This window comes from Armigeres subalbatus, chromosome 3 (genome assembly GCF_024139115.2).
Source record: "Armigeres subalbatus isolate Guangzhou_Male chromosome 3, GZ_Asu_2, whole genome shotgun sequence".
NCBI classification, from domain to species: domain Eukaryota; kingdom Metazoa; phylum Arthropoda; class Insecta; order Diptera; family Culicidae; genus Armigeres; species Armigeres subalbatus.
The window spans coordinates 221516638-221543789 of NC_085141.1; the positions used below are offsets into that span (position 1 = coordinate 221516638).

The 27152-nt window shown below is 40.4% G+C and overlaps 1 protein-coding gene and 1 long non-coding RNA gene across 5 annotated transcripts in view; one reads left to right on the forward strand and one right to left on the reverse strand.

Annotated features, from left to right (window-relative positions):
• LOC134220102 (mediator of RNA polymerase II transcription subunit 12) overlaps positions 1-2460 on the reverse strand; it is a 61646-nt gene extending 59186 nt beyond the window's left edge. For 2 of the 4 annotated variants that reach the window (XM_062699085.1, XM_062699082.1), the window contains exons 1-2: positions 2241-2460; positions 1334-1644 (exon numbers count right to left, since the gene is read on the reverse strand). The gene's annotated coding sequence lies outside the window, so the exon portion shown is untranslated. The remainder of the gene's footprint in view (positions 1-1333; positions 1645-2240) is intronic. The other 2 variants (XM_062699084.1, XM_062699083.1) reach the window with 2 other exon arrangements.
• Positions 2461-18773: 16313 nt separating this feature from the next.
• LOC134225787 (uncharacterized) lies at positions 18774-21452 on the forward strand. The gene is made up of 3 exons (XR_009983324.1): positions 18774-19268; positions 19339-19631; positions 19692-21452. It is a non-coding gene; the product is annotated as an uncharacterized LOC134225787 (long non-coding RNA).
• Positions 21453-27152: the final 5700 nt, after the last annotated feature.

The window sequence follows — 27152 nt, forward strand, 5'->3', positions numbered from 1 at the left end:
GCTCAAATGTCAAAATCCATCGGGTGAGTGAATTTGATGAACCGCTGCACAGGTCTATTAAAACCCATATCTGTACTGCAAAGCACGGCTTCTACCCAGAGCGATCTGTAGAATGAATTTAACAGAGTTTGTTTCGCTGTTTGTTCGTTCCACGAACTCTGGTGGTCAAATTTATGCAGTTTGTACGGATTTGAAGGCAGAACACGATTTAGTGAAAAAAAACTGTCAGAAATTTTTTGAACGTGGTTGAAATACTCGGATTGCAAACAAAGTGTCAACCTCGTTTTGATCTTAGATGGATTATTGAAGCAGGGAGAGCGTTTGCAAAGTCATTGCACATTGCACTTACAATTAAAGGATCTAAAACGGTCGCTTGTGCTCCTGGGCTTAGCTAAACACAGCGGCCTTGTTGCATTCAAACGCACGCGGTGATGTAGGTCCCAGCCAGACCTATATTTATATTTATTCAGAAGTGGCCTGTGCGGTATATACGATTCTTCTCCATTCGGCTCGGTCCATGGTTACATGTCGCCAACCCAGTCGGACCTGTGTATCATAAATATTCGGAGATACTGTAGGAACATTGCTCAAGGTAGACGATTATCAAGCTGTACAATACGCTGGTATAGGTGCAACTGCGCTGTAGCCTAACAAGAGATACATAGGTACTGAATACATTAAATAGGATGCTTTAAATAAAAAACCACGCTAGAGTAAGCTGGAAGTAGTTTAAAAATTCTGTAGATAATTGAAAAATTTGACAAGAAAAATCATCAGTTCCCAAAAAACTCAAAAGCATTTTAGTTCTCCAAACTTTCGGCTAAGAGACAATCATGCTGGCAAAAAGAAACAGTCTAACCAAAAGTTGACCAGTTTGCGTAATACAAAATACGGCAGAAGGGGACCCGTAATGATTTTTAATTAGACAATCATGGATCTTTCCAAATTTAAAATAAGAATATAAAGCTTAGAACCTTCATCGTTTTTAAATTTAGGCTCTCGTTCAAGCATCTTTTAGGTAGAAGGTCTTATTCCTGCCCACGACGTTATTACTGGGATGCATTCCAACCAAATTGCACGAATCTTTGCACATTATCAGAAACTTACATATACTAACCATGAACTAAATACAAAGTTGTTCAGTCGTAAATGGTTGTAATCAGGTTGTTATGCACCCGAGTAATGAACGGGGAGGGGGGATGGTAAAAGAGGGTGGGACTGCCCAAAAATCATTCTCCCTATTCAGATGAGAAATCAAGTGCTTTCTTATTGATTCTCCAGACTACTAAAAAATAGCAATAGCAATACGATTATTCTAAAAAAAACAACTTACATTTCTGAAGTTTTTGTTTCGACTGCAATCGCTTCCGGGGTGATCCCTTTTCCTTTCACTGTCTTTCGAACGACAGTCTGACCGTTGTCTCCTCCGAATCGAGCAGAGAAGATGACGTCTGCGATTTTTGTATTATTATTTCGGATAATAAAAACTTCACTCCCACTGCTGGCTGCTCCGCAAATAACTACTGCCCCTGGAAAGGCGACGACTTTTTCTTCACTTTTGCACGAACTAAATTTCTTCCGCCTTCCAGCAATGGCGAATGTATCCGATTTTTTCTTGATTATTTTCTGCAAAAGAATCTGGAACTATGGGAAAATGATTTTCTTTTTCAGATTTGTATGATTTCTCTGCTTCGTAACGGGAAATCTCCCCGCTCGTTATCTCTTCACTTTGCTTCCCACTTGCCCCTTGAAAAAGGCAAGAAAAAAGGAGGCTAGTGCTGCTTCCTCCGCACTACCACCGGAAGCACGACCCACTAGCTGTAGACGATGGCCAACAAACACCAACGCAGAGACGCGCTTCTAATTCTTGGTACTGCTGTTTTCGGGTTCTACTTAAGATCTTTTTCAAGCAGTGGAACCAAACTATTCGGAACAACCCGTTTCTAATCACCGATTCACAAAATCAAAGCCCCACCGAAGAAAAAATCAATCTACTGTCGACGAATGCGTTTTCACTTCACTTTTGGATTCCTTTCAACAAAAAGGCTGAAACACCTCACTCACCCATACACACAAAAACCGATGGCATCGCGGAGTGCGACACAAAAAAGGGAACTTCTTTTTCAACGTTGTGTGTACGGCAAGTAGGAGTAAAGAGAAACCGACGAAAGCAAGAAGAAAATCTGGACCTTCCTGACCGGGTTGTGCGGGGCAAGCAGTATGTAGGGAAAAAAAATTACCTCTAGAGGTTGCTATCTTTCGACGGAAAAAACACTCGCGAAACACGATTAAAACCGTTGCAAAATGATGCTAGCCGACACGGCGGGATTCGGGCGAGAAAATTTAATAACTTTGAGCAGCGCTCGACACTTTTTACAACCGTAAATCCAAACTTTCTCGATCACTTGTACGCACTTTTGCTGGCTACTACTGCTGACAGCGAGACGAATTTGTGAGGTCTACAAAAATGGCGTTGCCACTCTTCAAAAAGGGGAGAATCGCTGAATCGTCTCGTAAGCGCTGAGAGTGTGTGAGTGGCTACAAAAAAATATCTAGATCAATCCTGACAGCTGTCAAATTAGCCATTTTCAATAACCGAAATATGCCACCTGGGGAACACAATAAAGCATCAGGGCTAAAACCTACACGGTTAGAAAAAAGTACCTAATTTTAGGTACTTTTTGACGTAGGACTTAGGGCCTGTTCAAATATTACGTAACGCGAAAAACGTTGTTTTTAAGAACCCCCCACCCCCTCGTAACAATCTGTAATCTGTAATTAGAACTACCCCCACCCCCATGCGTAACGCGTAACAAATACATTTTTTTTGAGAAAAATCTTGTTTTTGATAGAATTTGAACCACGATACAATAAATTATTATTTTTTGTGTATTTTATGCTATTTTGAAGACAATAACTATTTTTTGAAAAATATAAATATTTTTTCTCATTGTTACGTGTAACATTTTCTTGAAGGACCCCCGACCCCTATATTTTGCGTAACAAATCGTAACAAAAATAAAACAACCCCCCACCCCCTATTGCGTTACGTAATATTTGAACAGACCCTTACGTCTCTCTTTACTATACCGGTTGTCATTTCAAAATATTCAAATCGACCGCGTTACGCTGTGTTGAAAGATTTTAAACGTTTATAGCGTTCGTCCCAGTGGATGAATTTCTGCGGTAAGCCCCTCAATCGACAGATTTCAAGTATGCCTTCCATGTCCATGCTTGATAAGACCCGAAAAACTTGTTTCAATAGGCATGAAACTGTTTTCAACGAAAAACATTGAGATCAAGGGAACCTATAAATATGGGTACCGCATAATTCTTGCATCATTCCATTACCACGTTCTGATTGGTGCAGACACCAGCGAATGAGCAGCCGCTGGGTCTGCCGAGAAGCCATAAAATAGCGCAACGCGATTTTTTCCTTTCATTCTGACCGGGACAAGCGAAGCAACCGCATCATCGATTGAACAGTACTCACACCTTTTAGCAGGGAATGAAGTCTGCACCGACCACTTTTTCGGATCGACACCATCGAAGCGACCATCATCAGCCGAAACCTAGCCAGTACATCAGCAGTCCACCCTTCAGACCCGACAAAGCAGCAACTGAGCAGATACCGGCAGCAGCAGCAGAACCGGGACCGGCCGGCATCGGTGCTGAGCCGAGACAGGCTGAAGAAAAGCCACACGATGTAGCATGTATATCCAAAAAACAAACGGTTCTTCAGAGAGCCAATAATAGAGATCAATATCAATGCTTTCAATACCCTTCGGGATAGAAATTGTACTTGGGTGCCAAATCCAATATTCTAGACATAAAATTTTATGCGTGATTTTCATAAATAGCGTCAAAACTAACAGTGGATAATTTTTCTGATTTGACCGCGAAGTGGACGAAGGACTTCGCTTGACCATGCCTTTAAAGATTCTTAAGATGTCCAAATCTCTCAAATGTTGGATTTTTTTGGCATTGATAAAAAAATATGTAGATAAACATTGTTTGATACTGACCGCACACAAAGCGAACGTGACTGAATGATCGTCCCATGTTACCAATTCTAAATCTTATCACCCGAAATCCCATGTCCGGATGTTTCCTTCCTTCTACTACTAACAATGTTGTCTCAGAAAAGAACACGTACTTCCCACCTGAACTGCAATTCTAAGCTCGCTTGGCCGGCTTATTGGCCTGTATCTAACGAAAAGTCCCGTTAGGAAATAGACGCCAGCAGCGAGCAACAAGCGTAAAAAAGAAGAAGCCCTTCTCGAACGCGTTGATGATGATGACGCTTTGGCTGACAAAGAAGCGGGATACAAGACACTAGCTGATTGGCCCACCAATTGGGAAGCAGAGAAGATTCAAAATAAGGTATAAAAGAAAAGTGCATTCACTCGCAGAGCATTCAGTCTTTTTTATACCATCACTAGAAATTCGCGGTTATTTGAAAAGATCGTTTTCTTACTTTTTGCACTTAGCCGAAGCAAACAGCCTTTTTCAAGGCTCTAAGAGTTAAAAATTATGTTCTCCTTCAGTCGCTATCGCACGGATTAGAAGGCCCTTCAGTGGAAGGGCTGAGATACAGTCTACATCCCCTGCTGAGCCCCTGCTTGTGGTTCATTTCAGGCAGTCCTTCAGTGGGAAGGTTGCCACTATCGAGGCTAATATTTCGTGACCGGACAGATACTTCCTGATTTTTTTTGATGATTCTTGTTCGAGGTAGATTTGATTTCTGTGTCGGTTTGATGAGAAGATTTATCCAAGGAATGGTATGCAACGCCGATTATTTATCCAAAATAGTTGATGTGAGAAATTTGGACATATTATGTATCTTAAAGGCATGGTCAAGTCAAATCCTACACAGCAAAAAAAGTTGTTGAATATTACATCGAAATCGATGCAACCCGTTGAATGCATCGATAGTGTAAAATTACATTCTAGGATGTACTCATGAGCTAACTGTGTAATCCACGAAACCTATGTAATTATTTGCGATGTAGTGAATTCCAACGTAAATAAAACGATGTAATGAAATGTCGATGTAAACAATCCTTCGAATTTGGTCTTTCTATAATAAACAAAGCAGATCACAACAACATATTTTATTTATTTATGCACTCATATATGTTTTAAGAGAATAAAAAATGTTCCACAGAATGTATTTTGGAATATTTTAATATATTTTTCAGGCCAAATGTGTACATACATCCGTGCCAGTGGCCATGTTGTAGCAAACCAAAGCAGATTGTATACCATGTCGCACTCCGGTCCTTATCCTGCAGGACCATAATACCATGGTATTATGTGTTGAGGAACTGTATTATGTGGTATAGAGTATCATGCGCACCAATTCTTTCCAGCCTTTCGGGATCGCGAGGGAATCCGTTCGGAATCGCTACGGATATTTTTTCGGGGTCGCAACAGGAATCTTTTTGGGATCGTGACCGGAATACTTTCGGGATCTCGACGAAAATTCTTTCGGAACCACGACTGGAATCCTTTCGGGATCGTAGCGCGAATCCTTTCGGGATAGCGACGAAAATTCTTTCGGAATTGCTGCGGGAATCTCGGCAGTGCGACGAGAATCTTTTCGGGATAGCGACGAATATTTTCGGGATCACGACAAATCCTTTCGATATTGCAACGGGAATCTTCGCGATTTCACGGCAGGATAGCGATCGGAATCCTTCTGAGATCTCGATGGAAATTCTTTCGGGATTGCGAAGGAAACCCTCTCAAGAGTGCGACAGGAATTCTTTCAGGATCGTGAAGGGAATCCTTGACGAATTCTCTCGAGATCGCAACGGAAATCTTTCCGGGTCCATGACAGGAATCCGTTCGGGATCGTGATCGAAATCCTTTTGGGATCTCGACGGAAAATCTTTCGAGATCGTGGCGGGAATCCTCTCGGAAGCGCGACAGGAATTCGTTTGACTTCGCAACGGGAATCCTTTTCGGGATCGCGACGAATTCTTTCAAGATCACAACGGGAATCCTTCCTGATTGCGATCATAATTCTTTCGGGATCGCAATGGGAATCCTTTCACGCAACAGAAATTCTTTCTTCCAGGACGCCACTGCAATCCTTTCGCTATCGCGACAGGAATCCATTTGGTCCATCCAGGAATCCATCCAAGGGAATCCTTTTGGGATCCCGACGTAAATTTTTACGAGGTCGTGACGGGATTTCAAATCCAGAACGAATCCTCTTGGGATTCCGAACGGAACCTTTTTGGGGTGCATGTTTCCGAAGAAAATTGGGATTCTTGAGAGGATTGTAGAAGAGTAACCCATCTGAAATTCCGAAGAGGAATTCATCTGGAATTCTGAGAGGGAATCTTTCCTAAACGGATTCTTCCACAATGTTGAAGTTTTTTTTTAATTTAAATAGATCTGAATCCCTGAATGTTTTCTTCCTATCCGAGAAAACCTCCAAGAGGAATCCCAAGAAAATAAAATGCGCAATACCAAGAGAAATTACTTCGGAAACCCAAGAAGAATGTCTTTGGATGATATGGAAATGCTAATATCATCTTCCAAATTTGGACGTACATGTTCATGATAGCATTAGAGGCGATGAACGATGAACATGTACGTCCAAATTTGGAAGATGATATTAGCATTTCCATATAATTGTAAATCGTTTAACTTCACGTAGAAGTAACACACACGAAATCATTAATTTAATGTCTTTGGAATTTAAAGATGATTCACTTCTAAATTTCAATAGGATTTCATTCGGAATCGCGAATTTCAAGAGGACTCCTGACCGAATCTCGAAAGGATTCCTTTCTTAATACAAATGTCATGTGAATCCCAAAAAAAATCTCTTTACAATCCCAAGATCGTTCGCGTACAGATTTTCATCGTGCTCCAGAAAGAATTTCCTTCAATATCCTGGAAGGATTCTCGTCGCGATCTTGAAAGGATTCCCATCAAATTCCAATCGCGCTCCCGAATGGATTTCCAGTCGTGATTCCGAAATAATTCTCGTTGCGATCTTAAGAGGATTCCCAATGCGATTCCAAAAGGATTCTCATCACGATTCAGAAAGTATTCCAGCCATGATTTCAAAAAGACTCCCGTCGCGATTCCGAAAAAAATTCCGTCGTGCTCCCGAATGGATTCCCGATCCCATAATTATTCTCATTTATGTTTATATCCCGAAAAGACTCTCGTCGCGCTCCTGAAAGGATTCCCGTACGGATCCCGAAAGGATTCCCATCGTGATTCTGAAAGTATTCCCGTCGCTATCCCAAAATAATTCCCTTCGCGTTCCCGAACGAAAAATTATCGAAAGGATTTCCGTCACGATTCCAGAAAGATGTCTATCACTATCGTGGAAGAATTCTCATCGTTATCCCGGAAGGATACTCGTGGCTATAAAGAATGAACTCCCGTAGCGTTTCCGAAAGGATTCCCTTTGCGTTCACAAAAAGATTCTTGTCGCTATTTCGAATGGATTCCCGTCGCGGTCCGGAACGGATCTCAATCGCCATCACGAAAGAATTCCCGTCGCGATCTCGGAAAGATTTCACGTCGTAATCCCTGATGGATATCCGTCGCAATTTCGAAAGGATTCCTGTCGGGATTCTGAAAGTATTCCTGTCGATTAAGAAAGAATTCCCGTCGCGATTTTCGTTGCGATCCCGGAAAATTACCGTCGTTATACCGAAAATATTCCCGTCACGATCTCTTGTGGATTCTCGTCGGAACTTTGAAAGGTTTCTCGTCGCGATTCTGAAAGGATTTCCGTTTTAAATACATGGACTCACGAATAGTTAATAAATTACAATAACAATTCCAAATGTATTACAATAGTGATTCCGCTTTCTGCCGCGATCGCAATAGAATTGACATCGTGGTCCCGAATCGATTCCCGTCGCACTCCAGAGAGAATTCTCTTGGTGATCCCGGAAAAATCCTGACGAAATTCCCATCAAATTTTCTAAAGGATTTCCGTTGCGATCCAGAAAGGATTTCCGTCTTGACCCGCAATAATTCCTGTCGTGATTCTGAAAGGATGCTTTTTGCGATCTAGAACGGATTGCAACGGTAATACAGAATTCCCGTCGCGACTTCGAAAGGATTCCAGTCGCGATTCTGAAAGGATTCCCGTCGAAAGTATTTCGATCGTGCTTCCGTAAGAATTCTGGTCGCGCTGCAGAAAGAATTCGCTTGGCGATTCCGAAAAAAACCTCGAAGTATGCCCATCAAGATTCCGAAAGGATTTCCTTTGAGATCCCGAATGAATTCCCGTCGCGGTTCCGAAAGCATTTCCACCGCGATCCCTAATTTGTCGCAGTTCCGAAAGGGTTCCTTTTGCGATCTCGAAAGGATTACCGTTGTGATCCCGAATGATCCCGTCGTGATCCCGAAAGGATTTCCGCCGCGACTCTAAAAGTATGCTCGTCGCGATCCCGGAAAGATTTTCGTTGTGACGTCAAAAGTAGTTTCGTCGCGGTCTTGAAAGTATTTCCGTCGCACTCCCGAAAGGATTCCATTCACGATCCCGTAAAGATGCCCGTCGCGATTCCGAATGGATTCTCGTCGCGATCTTGAAAGAATTCCCATTCATACCTCAAAAGGACTGCCGTCGCGTTCCTGAAAGAATTCCTGTCGCGTTTTCAAAGGATTCCCATCGCTATCCTGGGAGAATTCCCGTCGCGATCCAGAAAACAGAGCATCCAAATGAATTCCCGTTGCGATCACGTAAAAATTCGCTCCAAAAAATCTCGTCGGAATTCCGAAAGGATTTCAGTCGCGATCCCGAAAAAGATTCGTGCCGTGATTCAGGAAATATTCTCATCAAAATTTTGAAACGATTCCCGTCGTGACTCCAAACAGATTCTGGTCGCGACCCTGGAGGAATTCTTGTTGCGATCTCGGAACGGAAGAATGTCCATCGCGAACCCGTAAGAATGACCATTGCGATTCCGAAAGGATTTTCTTTGAGATCTCGAAAGGAATTCCCCCGTGGTCCCGAAAGCATTCCCGTCGTGATTCAAAAAAGATTCTGGTCGCGATCCCGGTAAAATTTCTGTCGCGATTCCAAAAGGATTTCCTTCGCGCTCCATGAAGAATTCCCGTCGCGACTTAGAAAGTATGCGAGTCGTGATTCCGGAAGGATTTCCGTCGCGATCCCGGAAGGGTTTCCGTTGTGACCTCAGAAGTATTTTCGTTGCGCTCCCGATAAGATTCCCGTCGCGTTCCCGCATGAATTCTCGCCGCGACCCCGAATGGATTTCGCGAAAGAATTTCCATCGCGATTCCGAAAGGATGCCCGTCGTGCTCGAGGTAGGCTTAGCGATTCCGGAAAAATGCCCGTCGGGATTTCGAAAAGATTCTTGTTGCGACCCTGGAAGAATTCTTGTTGATTTCCCGGAAGGATGCTGTGGGGAATAAAGTGAGTCGCGATCCCGGATGCTTGTTGGATTCCACCCCGCTCTGAGATCCTGAAAGAATTTTTGTTACACTCCACGAGGCGCTCCATGCAGAAAGAATTCCCGTCGCGATTTCGAAGGATTGCCGTCGCATCCGAGGTCGCATCTAGATCCAGAAGAGATTCCCGTCACGCTTCAGTATAGCTCCCGGAAGGATTCCTATGTCGATTCCAAAAGGATTTCCGTCGCGTTTTTGGAAATTTTCCCGTTGGTCCCAAAAGTATTCTCATCGCGATCCCGAAAGTATTTCCTTTGATGTGAACCAGTTCCTGTGAAAGAAAAAGTTTTCCGTTATTTTGCGTAAAGTATTTAGGCATATAAATCATTTGCCATACCTGAATATTTCGCATAAACCGCTGATGATTTTTATAATATATCGGTCACGAGAGCTCCTGCTGCTGCTTCTAAAGAAAAAATGACACCGAACGACCGAACTGACCAAACAAAACAAAGTCTGAGTCAGTGTTGCTAGATACAAAATTGCATTATCTTCGATTGTATTTTCACATCAAACTTGTGTAATAATACACAATCTTGGAGGATTGCTTGGTTGCATCTGTTTCTATTTAATATGCTCTTCCGAAATATGTTATTATTACACAAATGCAACGTAAATTCGACTGGCGATTTTTCGTTTGTGTAATTTATAAGCGATGTAATAATACATGGAAATAAATGCTTTATTACATCTTTTTTCAATGTTTACATAGTTTTTTCGTTACATCGTATGTGTTACATCGAAGCATTTTACAATTCTTTTTGCTGTGTACGTCCACTTAGCGGTTATGTCACAGACATTACCCACTGTTCGTTTTTTCTCTTGCATCTCCCTCCCTCTTCCCTTTGTTGTCATAAAATGAAGAACAAAACCACTCAACAAGGGCATTAAAGTGTGGGAACCCAACGTTGAGTAATCTTATGTTTACAAAAGTTGAGTAAAATTTACCTAACTTTTGGTCAGTTTCTATTTAAAATTAAGTAAATTTTACTTTATATTAGGTGAACTTTACTTAATTTCAGGAAAAAATACTTAATTTTGGGTTCCCGCGCTGAATCACCGATTTGAGTGAAAAGTACCTAATATTAGGTACGTTTTTCTAACCGTGTACACGGAAGAAAAAAGTACTAAATTATTTCAATCCAGTTGAAAACCGGAATTGGGGGATAGCGAAGTTGGATTTTTCTCACAATCCATACGTTAAACCTAACTTCGGAGTGATGCGCTGTTTTCATATCGCGAAGCGCTATTCAGCGCACCACTTCCGAAGTTAGGTTAACCGTACGGATTTAGAGAAAAATCCAACTTCGCCAGCACCCAATTTCGGATTTCAACTGGATTGAGAATAAGTATTTTTAAACTTACTTTTGAGTTATTTTTTCTCTTCTCTTTCATCCACTCTTTCTTTTGTTGTCAAAAACAAAAGAGCCAAACAATCCAACGACGCCAGTTCAATACGGGAAGCCAATTTTGAGTTTTATTACGTGAGGTCGAAATTGAGTGAATTAAACTTACATTTGGGTAAATAAATTTTCCGTTGGGTACTTTTTAAACATGCATGTTACTCCCATGGGAGTAAAGGCAAACTACTTCGACCCCACTTACTTAATTTTGGCTTCCCGTACACGTAAAAAAATAACCTTATATGTTATGGCAAAAAACCATTCGAAAATACTTATACTCTTCATTATGCCACCTAATGAATGATCCCATATCAAAAAGCTAATAACATTCATAAGTTAATGAAAAGTATAAGTTTTGGAATGTATGTGACTGATGCGATGTATAAGTTTTTTCTTATACACATCATTAAGCGCCTGCTTTGGCGAAAAAGTATAAGAAATCTTAATAATAAACAACATTAATTTTTTTTACGTGTACGGATGTTCGAGGTTGGGTGAATTAAGGGGGAAACGCAATGGAGTGCGGCAACGGAACGGCAACGGCACGATGCGGCAGCTGTCACTTTTGAATACACGGCAGTATATGGAACGGCACGCAATGGTGCGGAACGGCAGATGCGGAATGTACTAAAACCGCATATTTTTTGGAATTTTTTAAAAAATGCGGCAGCGGTATTGCGGAAAGATTTGTTTACTTTTAGCATGAAGTGATTTTATTCAAATTTGTATTATTTTCAGTCACAGAGAACTGCAGAGAAAGCAAAAAGAAAGCATAATCAGGATCACTTGATTAAACTGGGTTGCTGAAAACGAATAAAATTATTTATGGAAATCGAGAAAACTTCAAAGAAACATCAATGAATAATGATTATATTATTAATCATAAAATCGTCGTTCTACTTGTCTTTGTCCAACAAGTAAATCCAATTTCAAGAGAACATCCACTGTTCATCCAAATTAAATCCCTAGAATTTTGAAGTATAATTTCTTGAATTTCCAAGGGAAAATCGACTGAATTTTCAAAGCACAATTCCAAGAATTTAAAAGGGAAATTCAGCTGAATTTCCAGATAAAAATAAACATTGAGGTCCCAGATCCCTTTGTATTTCCGAGAAAAATTCCATGTAAAATTTTCTCTTAATTTACCATGAAAATTAACTTGAGTTTTGTTAGATAATTATTCTGAATTTGCAAGGGAATTCCACTCATTTTTAATGAAAAATTCCTATGAAATTCCAAACAAAATACCAAGAGAATTCCTCTCAAATATCAAGAGAAAACCTCCTGAAACTCCGAAGGAAATTCCCACTTTCTTCGAGAGCTCCTCCAGGAATTCCTTCAGAAATTCCTACAAAACATCCTTCGAATGTTCCCCCAGGAATTCCTCCGGAAGTTCCTCCAGGGATTCCTCCGGAAGTGTCTTCAGGAATTCTTCCGGAAGTTCCTCCAGGAATTCCTCCGGAAGTTCGTCCAGGAATTCCCTCGGAAGTTCGTCCAGGAATTCCCTCGGAAGTTCTTCCAGGAGTTCCTCCAGAAGTTCCTCCAGGAATTCACGAATTCCTCCGGAAGTTCCTCCAGAAATTCACAAATTCCTCCGGAAGTTCCTCCAAGAATTCATCCGGCAGTTTCCGGATTTCCCCTGAAAGTTCCTCCTGAAGTTCCTCCAGGAATTCTTCTCGAAGCCCTCCGGAAGTCTCCAGTAATTCCAAGGAAAACTTCCGTTTCAAAGATATACAGGAAGAGCTTCCGGGGGAATATCGACAGGTCCTTCCAGGTTAAATCCTGGAGGAACTTCCGTAGGAATTCCTGGAGGAACTTCCCTAGGAATTCCTGGAGGAACTTCCGTAGAAATTCCTGGAGGAACTTCCGTAGGAATTCCTGGAGGAACTTCCGGAGGAATTCCTGGAGGAACTTCCGTAGGAATTCCTGAAGGAACTTTCGTAGGAATTCCTGAAGGAACTTCCGTAGGAATTCCTGAAGGAACTTCCGTAGGAATTCCTGAAGGAACTTCCGTAGGAATTCCTGAAGGAACTTCCGTAGGAATTCCTGAAGGAACTTCCGTAGGAATTCCTGAAGGAACTTCCGTAGGAATTCCTGAAGGAACTTCCGTAGGAATTCCTGAAGGAACTTCCGTAGGAATTCCTGAAGGAATTTCCGTAGGAATTCCTGAAGGAACTTTGGGAGGAATTCCTGGAGGAACTTCCGGAGGAATTCCTGGAGGAACTTCCGGAGGAATTCCTGGAGGAACTTCCGGAGGAATTCCTGGAGGAACTTCCGGAGGAATTCCTGGAGGAACTTCCGGAGGAATTCCTGGAGGAACTTCCGGAGGAATTCCTGGAGGAACTTCCGGAGGAATTCCTGGAGGAACTTCCGGAGGAATTCCTGGAGGAACTTCCGGAGGAATTCCTGGAGGAACTTCCGGAGGAATTCCTGGAGGAACTTCCGGAGGAATTCCTGGAGGAACTTCCGGAGGAATTCCTGGAGGAACTTCCGGAGGAATTCCTGGAGGAACTTCCGGAGGAATTCCTGGAGGAACTTCCGGAGGAATTCCTGGAGGAACTTCCGGAGGAATTCCTGGAGGAACTTCCGGAGGAATTCCTGGAGGAACTTCAGGAGGAATTCCTGGAGGAACTTCCGGAGGAATTCCTGGAGGAACTTCCGGAGGAATTCCTGGAGGAACTTCCGGAGGAATTCCTGGAGGAAGTTCGGAGGAATTCCTGGAGGAACTTCCGGAGGAATTCCTAGAGGAACTTCCGGAGGAATTCCTGGAGGAACTTCCGGAGGAATTCCTGGAGGAACTTCCGGAGGAATTCCTGGAGGAACTTCCGGAGGAATTCCTGCAGGAACTTCCGGAGGAATTCCTGGAGGAACTTCCGGAGGAATTCCTGGAGGAACTTCCGGAGGAATTCCTGGAGGAACTTCCGGAGGAATTCCTGGAGGAACTTCCGGAGGAATTCCTGGAGGAACTTCCGGAGGAATTCCTGGAGGAACTTCCGGAGGAATTCCTGGAGGAACTTCCGGAGGAATTCCTGGAGGAACTTCCGGAGGAATTCCTGGAGGAACTTCCGGAGGAATTCCTGGAGGAACTTCCGGAGGAATTCCTGGAGGAACTTCCGGAGGAATTCCTGGAGGAACTTCCGGAGGAATTCCTGGAGGAACTTCCGGAGGAATTCCTGGAGGAACTTCCGGAGGAATTCCTGGAGGAACTTCCGGAGGAATTCCTGGAGGAACTTCCGGAGGAATTCCTGAAGGAACTTCCGGAGGAATTCCTAGAGGAACCTCCGGAGGAATTCCTGGAGGAACTTCCGGAGGAATTCGTGGAGGAACTACCGGAGGAATTTCTGGAGGAACTTCCGGAGGAATTTCTGGAGGAACTTCCGGAGGAATTCCTGGACGAACTTCCGGAGGAATTCCTGGAGAAACTTCCTTCGAAAGTTCCTTCAAGAGTTCCTGGAGGAAATTCAGGAGGAATTACGGGAGGAACTTCAAGAGGAATTCCGGGAGGTCCTTCCAGGGGAAATCCTGGAGGTACTTCCAGAGGAATTCCCGGAGTAACTTCCGGGGGAATTCCTGGAGGAACTCTATTAGGAATTTCTTGAGGAACTTTTGGAGGAATTTCCTGAAGAACTCTTAGAGGAACATCCAGAGGAACTATTGGAGGAACTTCTGAAGGAAATCCTGAAGGAATTTCCGAAGAAATTACTGGAGCAACTTCAGAAGAAATTACTAGAGGAATTTTCGAAGGAATGTCCGATGGAATTACTGGAGGAACTTCCGAAGGAATCTTGAGGAGCTTGCGGAGGAATTCGTGGAGAATCATTGGGAGGAATTGTTAGAGGAACTTACGGAGGATCTTTTGGAGGAACTTTCGAAGGAACTCTTGGAAGAACTTACGGAACTTTCGAAGGATTTTTTGCAGGAACTTCCGAGGAAATTCCTGAATGAATATCCGGATGAACTGCTGAAGGAACTTCCGGAAGAACTTCTGTAGGAATTTCCGGAGGAACTCTTGGAGGAATTTCCGAAGTTCCGAAGGAATTACTGGAGGAACTTTCGAAACAATCTTGAGGAACATCCGGTAGAATTCCTGGAGGAATTCTTGGAGGAGCTTCTTGCATTCTGAAGGAATTTGTGAAGGAACTTCCTAAGGAATTCCTGGAGGATTTTCCGAAGGAATTACTGAAGAAACTTCCGTAGGAATCTTGAAGAACAACTGGAGGAATTCCTGGAGGAGCTTCCGGAGAAATTCATGGAGGAACTTCCAGAGGAAGTTTTGGTAGAACTTATGGAGGAATTTCTGGAGGAACTTCCGCAGGAATTACTGGAACAATGTCTGGAGCCACTTTCGAAGAAACTTCCGAAAGCAGCGCTGGAGGAACCCCGAAGGAATTTGTGAAGGAACTTTTGAAGAAATTGCTGGAGAAACTTTCAAATTATTCCTGGAGGAACTTTCTGTAGAATATGGAGGACCTTCCGGAGTACTTTAATTAGTGTTTTTTTTTTCATCACAATTAAGTACAACAAAACGGAGCTTCCTGAGAACTTTTTGGAGGATTTTCCGGAGGAATTCCTAGGCAAACTTCCTGGGGAATTCTTAAAGGAACTTCCGAAGAAATTTCTGGAGAATCTTCATGTGGGAACTTCCGAAGGAATTCCTGGAGGTTTCTGAAGAAAAACTTCTTGGGGAATTCTTAAAGGAACTTCCGAAGAAATTTCTGGAGAATTTTCATGTAGGAACTTCCGAAGGAATTCCTGGAGGATTCTCCAGAGAAACATCCGGAGCGATTTCAGCAAAAGCTTCCGAAACAATTTCTTGATGAACTTCCGGTGCAATTCCTGAAGACACTTTTGAAGGGATTTGTGGTGTATCTTCTGGAGAAATTGATGATGGAGCTGCCTGGAATTATGTACAACACTTCTGAGCTTCTGCATTTCCTGTAGGAACTTCCGGCGGTTCAAGACATCAAAAAATAGTATTCCTACTGTTCTGATCAAGGCTCTAATATATTTAAAGCAGTCACTGAATCAACTAGAATTAATTTAAAAGTTTATTTAAATAATTGAAATTAAATCCTCTCTAGAAATAATCAAAATCATCTTTTAAAAAAATAAGAATTTCTTCAAAACGTGAAACGTCATATGAAATCTATCCGGCAAATCCGCATGCATTGCGTTTTGCAACTGCGGCAATGATGCGGAATTTTTTGTAAAACCGTCGACACACCGCCTGCCGTTGCCGTTCCGTTGCCGCACTCCATTGCGTTTCCCCCTTAAGGTTGGTATCGTGTTCAAAAGAAATTTCTTTTTCTATCTCAATCACATGTTAAATTCCGTTCTCTGAATCGGAAAAGTAAAGAATCGAAACAAAATTCTTACAGCAGTATCCACATGAAAAGAACAAGAAACAAAATTGGCATTTGTAAGGTTCCCACGCAAAGGAATGGGAGCTGTCACTTTACTTCCGGAAAAATATTCTGCTCGATTATTCCGAAAGTAAAAGTGACAATTTTCTCCATGCAGATCAGTTGTCAAAATTCCTCTTGGTAATATTGAACAAAATTCCGTAACCTCTCTACTTTTTAAGTCGATACTGGCCTTTAAACTCACTATTTGGTAGTTTATTTCTTCCGTGTACACGGTTAGAAAAAAGTACCTAATATTAGGTACTTTTCACTCAAATCTGGGGTTCAGTGTGGGAACCCAAAATTAAGTAATTTTTTCTTGAAATTACTTCAATTCCGCTTAATATGAAGTAAAATAAACTCAATTTTAAATAGAAACTAACCAAAAGTTAGGTAAATTTCACTCAACTTTTGTAAACATGAGATTACTCAACGTTGGGTTCCCACACTTTAATGCCCTTGTTGAGTGGTTTTACCTGGGTGGTGCGGATAGAATCGATTTGGTTGTCAAACTGAAGCCAAAATTTTCTATTGTGCCGGAGCCAAACATTGAAGATTGTGGTTATGTTCGTTTCTGATCTAATACTGAGAAGTATTGTTATTATTTTGGGAAAAAATAAAAATAAACTTTGTTTGAGTTTTGTATTCTTTGTAACAAATATTCTCACATTATATTTCGAGTGGAAAATTAGTGGGAATGCAATTAAAAAGCACTCGTTACGAAATTTCACGAGATTCAGCAGCTGATTGGAGCATGAATGTATGTAAACAATCGTAAAGTCATGTAGAGTCTAGCGCGTTTGTGCGCTCTCATGCAGCGTGGAAAGAGAAATTCGAAGAGCGGGAAATGTTTGACAGCCAAGTAACTGCAAAATAATTTTGTTTATGGGAGTGATTTCAAAATATCCCTCTGCTCGCTTGAGCGCAGAAAAGCGGCTCTATCCGCAGCACCCAGGGTTTTACGCTTCATTTTATGACAACAAAGGGAAGAGAGAGGGAGATGCAAGAGAAAAAAAGTACCTAAAATTAGGTACTTTTTTCTAACCGTGTAGCCTATACTCTACACGGAAGATAAAAAGTACCCAAAATTGAGTATTTTTAAACTTACTTTTGAGTTATTGTCTATCCGGAATAAATTTATATACCGCTTTTTTTACCGAAGTTGGATTTTTCTCCAGATTCAGGCAACTTTCCCAACTTCGGAAGTAGTGCGCTGGATTCGCCTATAGATGCGCTAAACAACGCATCAATTAGTTTGACAAATAAAACTTCGGAAGAAAGTTCGGTTCGGAAGTCCCGACTTCCGAATTCTAACTTGGTGCTACGCCGACAATTTTTTTTCTCTTCTCTTTCATGCCCCTAATAAAAAAAATCCCAAAAGAATTACAATAGAAATTATTGTAACAGTACGCTGAAATTAACAGTAATTACGGTAAATAGATGGCGGTCACAATAGATTAACATTGAAGAATATTGTTTTCTACCATAAAGCCTGTTGTAACTGGCAGTTTTACAATAGAAAATAGGGGTTGTTATGTATCTTTGCAATAAGAAAATCGATTTTTCCTCGAACAATTTTTTTACATTACAATTGAATTTATTGTAATTCTATTGCCAAATTTTTACTGGCAATAGAGCTTGCTGACGTTTAATCATCTTTCTCTTGCACGCGCACAGAAAGAATGGGTTTTGTTTACATCGGGAAACGCTTCCGAAGCGTTTCCCCGATGAAAACAAATCCTACACTGACAAAAATCCAATCATATCCATTATGTGTGGCACACATAAATTTTGACTATAGCATTTCCCACATAACGGCTATGTGAATTCGCATAGCATATATGTGGAAACACACATAACCCTTATTAACTAATAACCTTTATGTGGATTTTCCTATAGCGGGTGATTATTAACGCACACATAAAATTTATTTGTAAATTTCTTTAGATTTTTGCCAATAAAAATGTGTGCACTACAAAAATTCCACACATTTTTATTGGCAAAAATCCATTAATTTAATTCATGATTCTTATTAGTGCACACATAACCACTCTCCACGCGAAGTACAAATATAATCTATAATCAAATAAAATGCATGTGTGGTCTGTAATATGCAGTTATTGAATTTATGTGTGGGTACAAATTGCATATATTTGGGTCGCCAAATTGCAAAAATTTATGTGTGCGACAAATATAAATATTCAATATAAAGAATTTTCTCGGAGTGGATTTTTATTAGTGTATCTTTCCCATTCGCTTGAAAGAGAAGAATGAGTAAACGTCAGCAAGCTCCCGCATGGAAGGATGTCTAAAAGCGAACAGGAATCTACCTGAATAAGACGCAAACCTCCCTAGCGAAGTTTCAAATTCATCTTGGGTTCGAACCATTTGCCTTCGTCTAAGCGCAAATGTGTGCGTGTATTCATGATGTTCACCGGTTCACTCACACATCGAGCATTCTAAGCGGTTCAACGGGTTCAACAGTTAAATTTTTTCTTTTCGTCGCCATCTTTTGTACCGGATAAATCTATCACTTCTTTCCCGTCCGTGACCGTTTTATTTATTGAAAGCTCCGACCGTTCAAACTCTCGAAGTTCTTCCCCTTTCGGATCCAAGGAAAAGCCTACAGTCAAAAGGACAGTTTCCGGCACTTTGATTGGAGAAAATGCAAAACATACGTCGTAAACACAAACTTTTCAACTCGAAGAAGGCTCCATTCGAGGCTCCATCGTCAAGAATGAAACTGTTGGCGTTTGCTATAAGAGGATTTCGGCTCAAATGGCACTTTGAGATATTCCAAACCGTGCGTCGCCAACAGATTGGCAGCACAATCGAAGTGCAAATCGATTCAGCGGTGAACTTCTCCCGCGAATGAAACACCTAGTGGCGACTCCAAGTATACGGGACCGGCCGCTGCCTTTTGATGCCCATGAACAACAGAGTGCTTTTCCCAGACGTGTCCTTGGTCAATGAAAACCGTCGCTTCATCGGAACGATACAATAATTGTGGGTATGGTGTGGGTGTTTCATTGTTATTCAAAATGTTGATCATTGATTTCCTTTTTTTTGTTGTTTTTCAGGTGATTTTATGACAGCAGGCACAGCCGCAGTGCAAATAAAACCTACGCCGCAGACGGAACTCCCAGCAGCGACGCCATGCCAAATCGAGCGTCTCCAACAGATTGGCAGCACAATCGAAGTGCAAATCGATTCAGCGGCGAACTTCTCCCGCTAGCGATACACCTAGTGACGACTGCAATCGTACAAGACCGGCCGCTGCCTTTTGGTGCCCATGAACAACAGAGTGCTTTTCCCAGACGTGCCCTTGATCAATGAAACCCGTCACTTCGTCGAAAAGATACAATAATTGTGGGTATGTTGTGGGTGTTTCATTGTTATTAAAAATGTTGATCATTGATTTCCTTTTTTTCAGGTGACTTCATGACAGCAGGCACAGACGCAGCGCAAATAAACCCTACGCCGAATATGTACATCCCACAGACGGAACTCCCAGCAACGACGCCAGGCTTGCAGAATCGCCCGCTGCTCTTCGATGAGTTCCGGCAACGGAAAGATGATTCGTGTTTACGTTCCTGAATGCCGTATTCCCCGCCAGTGAACCCTGTCGCTTTGATGAACCAATTCTTCCATCTCTCCTAGAAGGATTCCGTTTTTAGAAGGATATAACGGTCTTGTTTTTCCCAAAAGGAACGGTTGGACCATAGCCGTTTAGAACGGTGACGTCCAAGCTCCTCTCGGCGGCGCGGCGTCACACGATGCCAAATCCCGGTGATGCCTACGGGTATTGCCGCGCCGACCTCCCGAGGGGGCCCTTCACTGGTTTACACCAGTTAGGGCATTGGGCGTCGGCAATCGCAACAGGGCCGCAGGTAAGCTTTCGTTTAATCGATGTCTTTTTTTGTATATTTTTAGGACCAAAAATTTGCAAGCAAGCGTATATCTGGAATAATGGATCCAGTGGAGATTCCTTCTGCAATCCCGTGGAGATTATATCTGGAATCCAGTGAAGATTCTTCTGAACTCCAGTGGGAATTCCTTCTCAACTCCAGTGAGGATTAATTCTGTGATTCAATGGAAATTCCTTCTGAAATCTAGTAGGGATTCCTCATGAATTCAGTTTTGATTCCTTCTGGAATCCACTAAGGAATCCTTTTGAATTCTAGTGGGGGTTACTTCTAGATCCAGTAGGGATTCCATCTGGAGTCTAGTGGTAATTTCTTCTGTAGTTTAGTGAGCAATCCTTCTGGAGTCCAGTGGGATTTTTTTTTCGAACAACCACGTGAAATTGTTTTCTTGAAATCAGTGGAGATTCTTTATGGATCCATTGAAGGCTCCTCATAAATCCAGTGAGGATTCCTTATCCATTTATTTTTTTTCCTGGAATCAAGTGTGGATTCCTCATGAACCCAGTTAGGTTTCGTTTTGGTATTCAGTAGCGATTACTAATTAAATCCAGTTAGGATTTCTCGCTTAATTTTTCAAAGGGACCTAAGTAACATTTTTTCATTAATTAATTTGAATATTGCAATCAACAGACCAATATGGAAGCTATCGATTGCAGTACTCAAATTAATTCATGAAAAAATCTTATGGATTCAATGCAGATTACTTATGAATCCTGTTAAGATTTCCCCTGGAAACCAGTGAAGATTGCTTTTGATATCCAGTCGGAATTCCTCACGAATCCAGTCGAGATTTAATATGAATCCAACGGAGTTTCCTCATAAATCTATAGAAGAGTTCCATCTGAACTTTAGTAGGAATTCCTTCTTGAACCCAGTGGGAATTCCTTATGATTTCTCAAGGAATCACCTCAGGACTCCCGACTCCCCTTTTAGGATTTTCTGAAATTTCTCTAATAATTCTTTCGGAATTCCCAAAAGAATCATCTAAAGATTCCCTAAGAAATCCTACCAGGATTCCTAAAACAATCCTTTCAGGCTTCCTTAAGAAATTCGTCCAGAACTTTCGAAGGAATACAGAAATTCCAAGGAAACGCTGTTCGGAAAGTATTCCTTCAGGGTCATCGAATAATCCAGCGGTTTGCTGCCACTCGTCGATCTCAGAGAGTCTTCATAAATTTGACCTAGAGTTCATAAAGCGGACGCCTAATTGTAATTGACTTGTATTATTATTTACTAAAATTAAATAAAAATAAAGGAATAGGTTAAAAAAATAATTTTTTTTCATATTTTTTTACGCGCGATAAAATCTACCAGAAGTCACACAATGGAAACAAAATGAATAAGAAGAAGAATGACATTAGGTACCCTTATCTCCACAATGTCTAAGAAAAATCTAGTAGAATTGTGATACCCATATCTAGGAGCTATCTATGAGCTTTCTAAGAGACCATAACTGTCAAATCCCTTCCGGTTCAAACGGTCTACTCGTCTAAAATTTGAGGTAGACACCGGTTGAAACGGTTGTTGCATTTGAGGCGGATTTGAGGTCTGACAGGTTCTAGACATCGAAGAAAAATATCTAGGAGACTCATTTTTTTGTCTCAGAGATATCACGGTAGAAGTCTAGAAGATCTTTCCGAGCGGGGCTCTATATAGTTTATTGTACGTCTATTGGAAAAACAACATGGCACTTTAATTAATACCCAAGTAACCATTAAGCCGTAAAAAAACGACTTTATTTCGGTTCTATAGTCGCATAAAAACTTGAACAACAGTGCTAATAAGATCTAAATTATATTTTAGTGCTGCTCAAAAGCCGCTTTTGGCGAATTTTTTGGCTACCAATTTTTCCACGCCTATGCCAAAATGTCAAAATTTTTAGACGAGTTGGAACGGGACGAAAAAAAAAGAAATGAAAAATAATTGTTTGTGTTCTTTCTTTTTTCTTCCCATTGGGATTCGATGATTTTTTTGTTTATTATATTTAATTGCGGGATTGAACTATTGAACTGTGTTTGATCGTTTTGGTTCAGGTTTGCTGCTTTACCATCTGATCCATCACGGATTTGAATAGGTGTATTGCTGGGAAGGGATAAAAACACAAGGATTTTATCTGCCTTCGAATCAAAGGGCGAGAAAGCATTGAACGAGACATTGGAAATGAAAAATGAATTATATGTAATTAATTGGACGGAACTTTTTTTTTGTATTTAAGAAGCCTATCTAAAGGTATCTTTTAGGTAAAGATTAAAAAAAAATCGCCGTAGAACACATTCACAGCTCCTACAGCATTAATCCGGCATGTTGTAGACTATGATTTACAAAAAAATGTTCTAATATGAGTGAAAGAGACAGGATATAAAATTCTAGGTGTGATTGTTATTGATTCTACCAAAACGTCATAGATAGTAGCTCTAAATTGGTAATAATAATTCCCTTATTCGGCTTGAATCCACAAGGCTTATATCAAAGTGTTATATGCCGATATACGGCTTCTTTTAATGCTTGAAGTTTATACGGCTAATTAGCACTTGAAAATTATATATACAGCTTATAGGCACTGAAATGTTGTTATCCAGCTTTTTACGCTAGCCATAAATTAACAAGGGGTGACTCAAATTTGACATATGCCGTGAACTCAATTCGAAGCAGGGCATCTTGGTAGCCATGAAATATATTTTATTTAAGGATCTGTCATATTTTCTAACATCAACATATGTTTTGAAAAACAAGCGCAAGTTTTCGAGGATATATTTATTATTTAATTTCATTATTTCTAGGGCTTCAGATGTTAAACGGAAAATACGAATCATCATTCTATGGCTGAGACATGGAAACTCCATACGAAGAAATCGAAGAAGAACGAGACCATGGTTCTATTAGATCGACTCGAATTGCCCCACAGTATTGATTGCATAGTAGACCAATAGACACAGAAGTAATCTGAATGACCACTTTAGCACAGGTTACAAAGGATATACAATGTTTCCATAAAGATTGTTATATATTACCTACATGAGCGGCCTTCAGGATGTTCGGCGGCTATGATATATTGAATTTTAATGGTTTTAGGCAGGTTGTTCAGGTGATATGCGATCAACAGCTGCAAGCACTGGACAAAAAAAGGTGCAGATTGTTTCGCAACAGCCAAAACACCACTATGCGAGAACTGACCCAAAAGCGTTTCTGGGAATTGCAGATCAGACGATGAGCCATTCTCAATAAGGGCTGCCTGCATGATTAGCATCACCATGTGACACCATTGTCCCCGAAAAGCCTGTCTACGCCAAATTTCAGACACCCATCTTTCAAATTTTAACGTGGACAGCTTTTATTACTTGTATAAAATTATCTTGGTTTAGATACTAGTTTGCGTATAAAAAGTATCGTCTAGAAGCGATACACTAATTACATATTTTTTGCGAGGATTTCATCCCACTATATGTCCCATGGTGTGACTTGTTCATACACACTTATACAATCCTTTAGTGTGGAACTTGAGATAATTTCAGACTGCTCTACTTTCCCCTTCGCCCTTCTTAATCAATGGATCTTGCATGTCAATTGGGAATTAAAAAAATCCTTGTCCGACATTAGTTCAACTGCCGACCACCTTTCTGAATAATTTTACCTATGCAGTAAGATATCATAGTGAAAACTGATGCCGGTGGATGGGCAATAACTAAAAACAGTGGGAAAATATTGAGATCCGTGCTCCCAAGAGCATGCCGATGTTGTCTTTTATGAACACCTAAAATGAGTAAAAGAAATAAGAATGTTTTTAAAGAAACAATTGATTGGAATATTAAAACCAATTTTAGAAACTTATCCAATTTCCAAAATATGACAGTTTAATGTTTTCATTGAAAAGTCACAGATTGCTAAGATACATTTTTTCAAATTATAGTGGAAAATTATAGTGGACACAGCAAGTGTCAAAAGGGGTGAATCAAAGCATTATGGCACTATCGTGTAAAAAGCTGGATATGGTTTATATAAGGCTTATTAGAGTGCTTAATGGTTACCTGGGTATGATATAAAAACAATAGAATTTATTTATAACAACAAATGTAACAAATGTATATACAAGCATAATTTTTCATAAGGACGTATGTAACAAAAGTAAACAAAACGAGGTTTTTAATACAACATGATAATCACACGCGACTTTATATAATACGCATCGATTTTACTGATTTTAGATCTTAAAATTCTTTAATTCAATCTTTTTACGAATCGACGTATGTAGAAATTTCTATTTTTGAAGTCTCACTGTTACATACGTCGCTTTAACATATGGGAACTAAGAGCGACCTATGTAACAAAAAAGCAAAACAAAACAAAACTGCAGTTGCGTCAATCGTGCACTATGGAAAACCGACCAATGTACAGCGACGTATGTGCAGCATACCGGTGTATGTATAATTTTATCGTTTTTCGCAGGGAATTTGAATGAATTGAGCTATGATGTGAAGCACGCTTATTACGTGTCATGTATTGATGCATGCCAGCGAAAAAAAATATTGAAAAAAGATTTAGTTTTAAAACAGTTTTAGAAAAAGTTTTGCCAACTTTCTGCAAAGGATTTCTCGAATCCTCATAATTGTTACATACGTCGTTATGAAAAATTAGGCTTGAATATTCCGCACTATCTATAGTTTTGATAAGTCAGCATGACCGAGGTCATGCTACTTTCGTCGAAATGTTACGCTGCTCCGTACACTGCATTGTTGATACGTCGAAATGTTGCGTCAAGTTGAAACGTTTCACGCACATGCGACAAAAAAATTGCAACACTTACAACACGACGTAACAACATTTGCTACAGAAAAACAACGTAAAATGTTTTTCTTAACGAAAATCAGAATATTCAAGCAACATGCTTAATTTTGAAATCAGTGATGAAAAAGTACAAGCAGACGCACGTTTTGAACTATTTATACTAAGGACACACCTGTGGTACTTGTACCATGGTACAAGAGAACAAGTATGGTATTCATTTCAAGATTCTTGTACCATGGTATTGCAGTTTGCATTGAATTATGGATTATCGATGCACTTCGACAATCACACTTTTTTATTGCGTGTTCACAGTTGCCGAATTCTTTTTCTCGAATTTCACTAAATAATAATATTTTCTGAAGGCAATAATTGTAAAAATTGCATAACTGGCAACCTTGGCAACCATTTAGAAGGAGGCAATGCAAGAAGTTGCAAAATGCGAAAATGTCAGAAGAAAATGTTCAAAACAAAAGCACGTGATTCTCACACCATTTGCTTTCGTCTGACATTCATCGTTGTCAAAATCCATTGAAATCGACACCGTCACACTTTTGATCACAGTTTGGAACCGTCACACTTTCAAACTGTGTTGTTCGATTTAGTGTGAACAGCGCAATACTTGTACCACCAGTGTGTCATTAGTATTAGTTGTTCGAAAAAAAAACTTTTTAAAGTACATTTTCTGCTAAGCGGTGTATGTGTAATATTTTCAACAATGATGTTACACCGTTTTGCAAAAAATGATTTAGGGCCTGTTAAAATATTACGTAACGCGAGAAACGTTGCTTTTAGGAACCCCCCACCCCCTTGTAACAATCCGTAACAATTTTCAGAACCACCCCCACCCCTATGCGTAACGCGTAACAAATGCTATTTTTTGGAAAAGATCTTAATTTTAGTAGAATTTGAAGGAGGTTAAATAAATTATTATATTGTTCATTTCATGCTTTTTCAAAGATAATGATTTTTTTTAAATTATTTTGAATATTTTTTCTGTATGCAAATAACTTGTTACGCGTAACAACATTTCAAAGAACCCCCACCCCCTATTGCGTTACGTAATATTTGAACAGACCCTTACATTTTTAATAACATTTCCATGTAGCTTTAAAGATATACACATTTATAGATGAATTTGATACCATATGCTGTTGAAAACGGGTTTTTGTTTACAATTTGGGACATACGCCGTTTTGAAAAAGTACTCGAGATTGTATATAGAAATTAGCGAAAGCACAATCCAAAACATCATTCTTGCACCTTATCTCACACCCCAAACAGCTGTTTCTTGCAGTGGAGACGTCATCCATGAAGAAACTGCAGTGGGAACATATTTTGGTGCGGGACAATATTTTTTGCATTGAGCTTGCTGACGTCTAATCATCTTTCCCTTTCATGCGCATAGATGGGATAGGATTTGTTTTCACCGGGAAACGTTTTCCGATGAAAACAACCCAAGTAACCATTAAGCAGTTAAAATCGAATTTATTTCGGTTCTATAGTCGCATTAAAGACTTAAATTACACATAAGTGCTGCTCAAAAGCCGCTTTTGGCGAATTATTTGGCTGATATAGTGCTTGCCCCTACCTATTTTTCCACGCCTATGCCAACAAAATGTCAAAATATTTAGACGAGTTGGAACGAAACGAAAAAATATGAAACGAAAAATATTTATTTACATCTTGATGTGTTCTTTCTTTTTTCTTCTCATTGAGGACTTGATGATTTTTTTGCCATTTATGTTTAACTCCGGACTTGAACGCCTGAACACTTGGTGGAAGGATTTGGTTCAAGTACCGCTGAGTTTGCCATTTGATCTATCTCCAAATTGAGTGGATGTATTGCTGGCAAGTGATAAAAACAGATGGTTTCCATCTGCCTTCATCCCAAGAGCGGGGAATAATAAAATAGAAATGTGAAAATAACATGCCGTGAATACTTTTTATGTTCGCCTATATAGAAGGTTTCTTTCGACTAATAAATATAGCTACCGAATAAATATGAAACATTTATCCGGCATTTTCCATACTGCATGATTTAGCTCCTATATGTACAAAATGTTAATCATTATTGGTAGGCTCGCATTAAATGGTAAGCCTTGAAAATAATTGTCGTGCACCCACCGGAACATCTCACCGTCTTACCCAATATTAGGTACTTTTCACTCAAATCAGGAGTTAAGTGT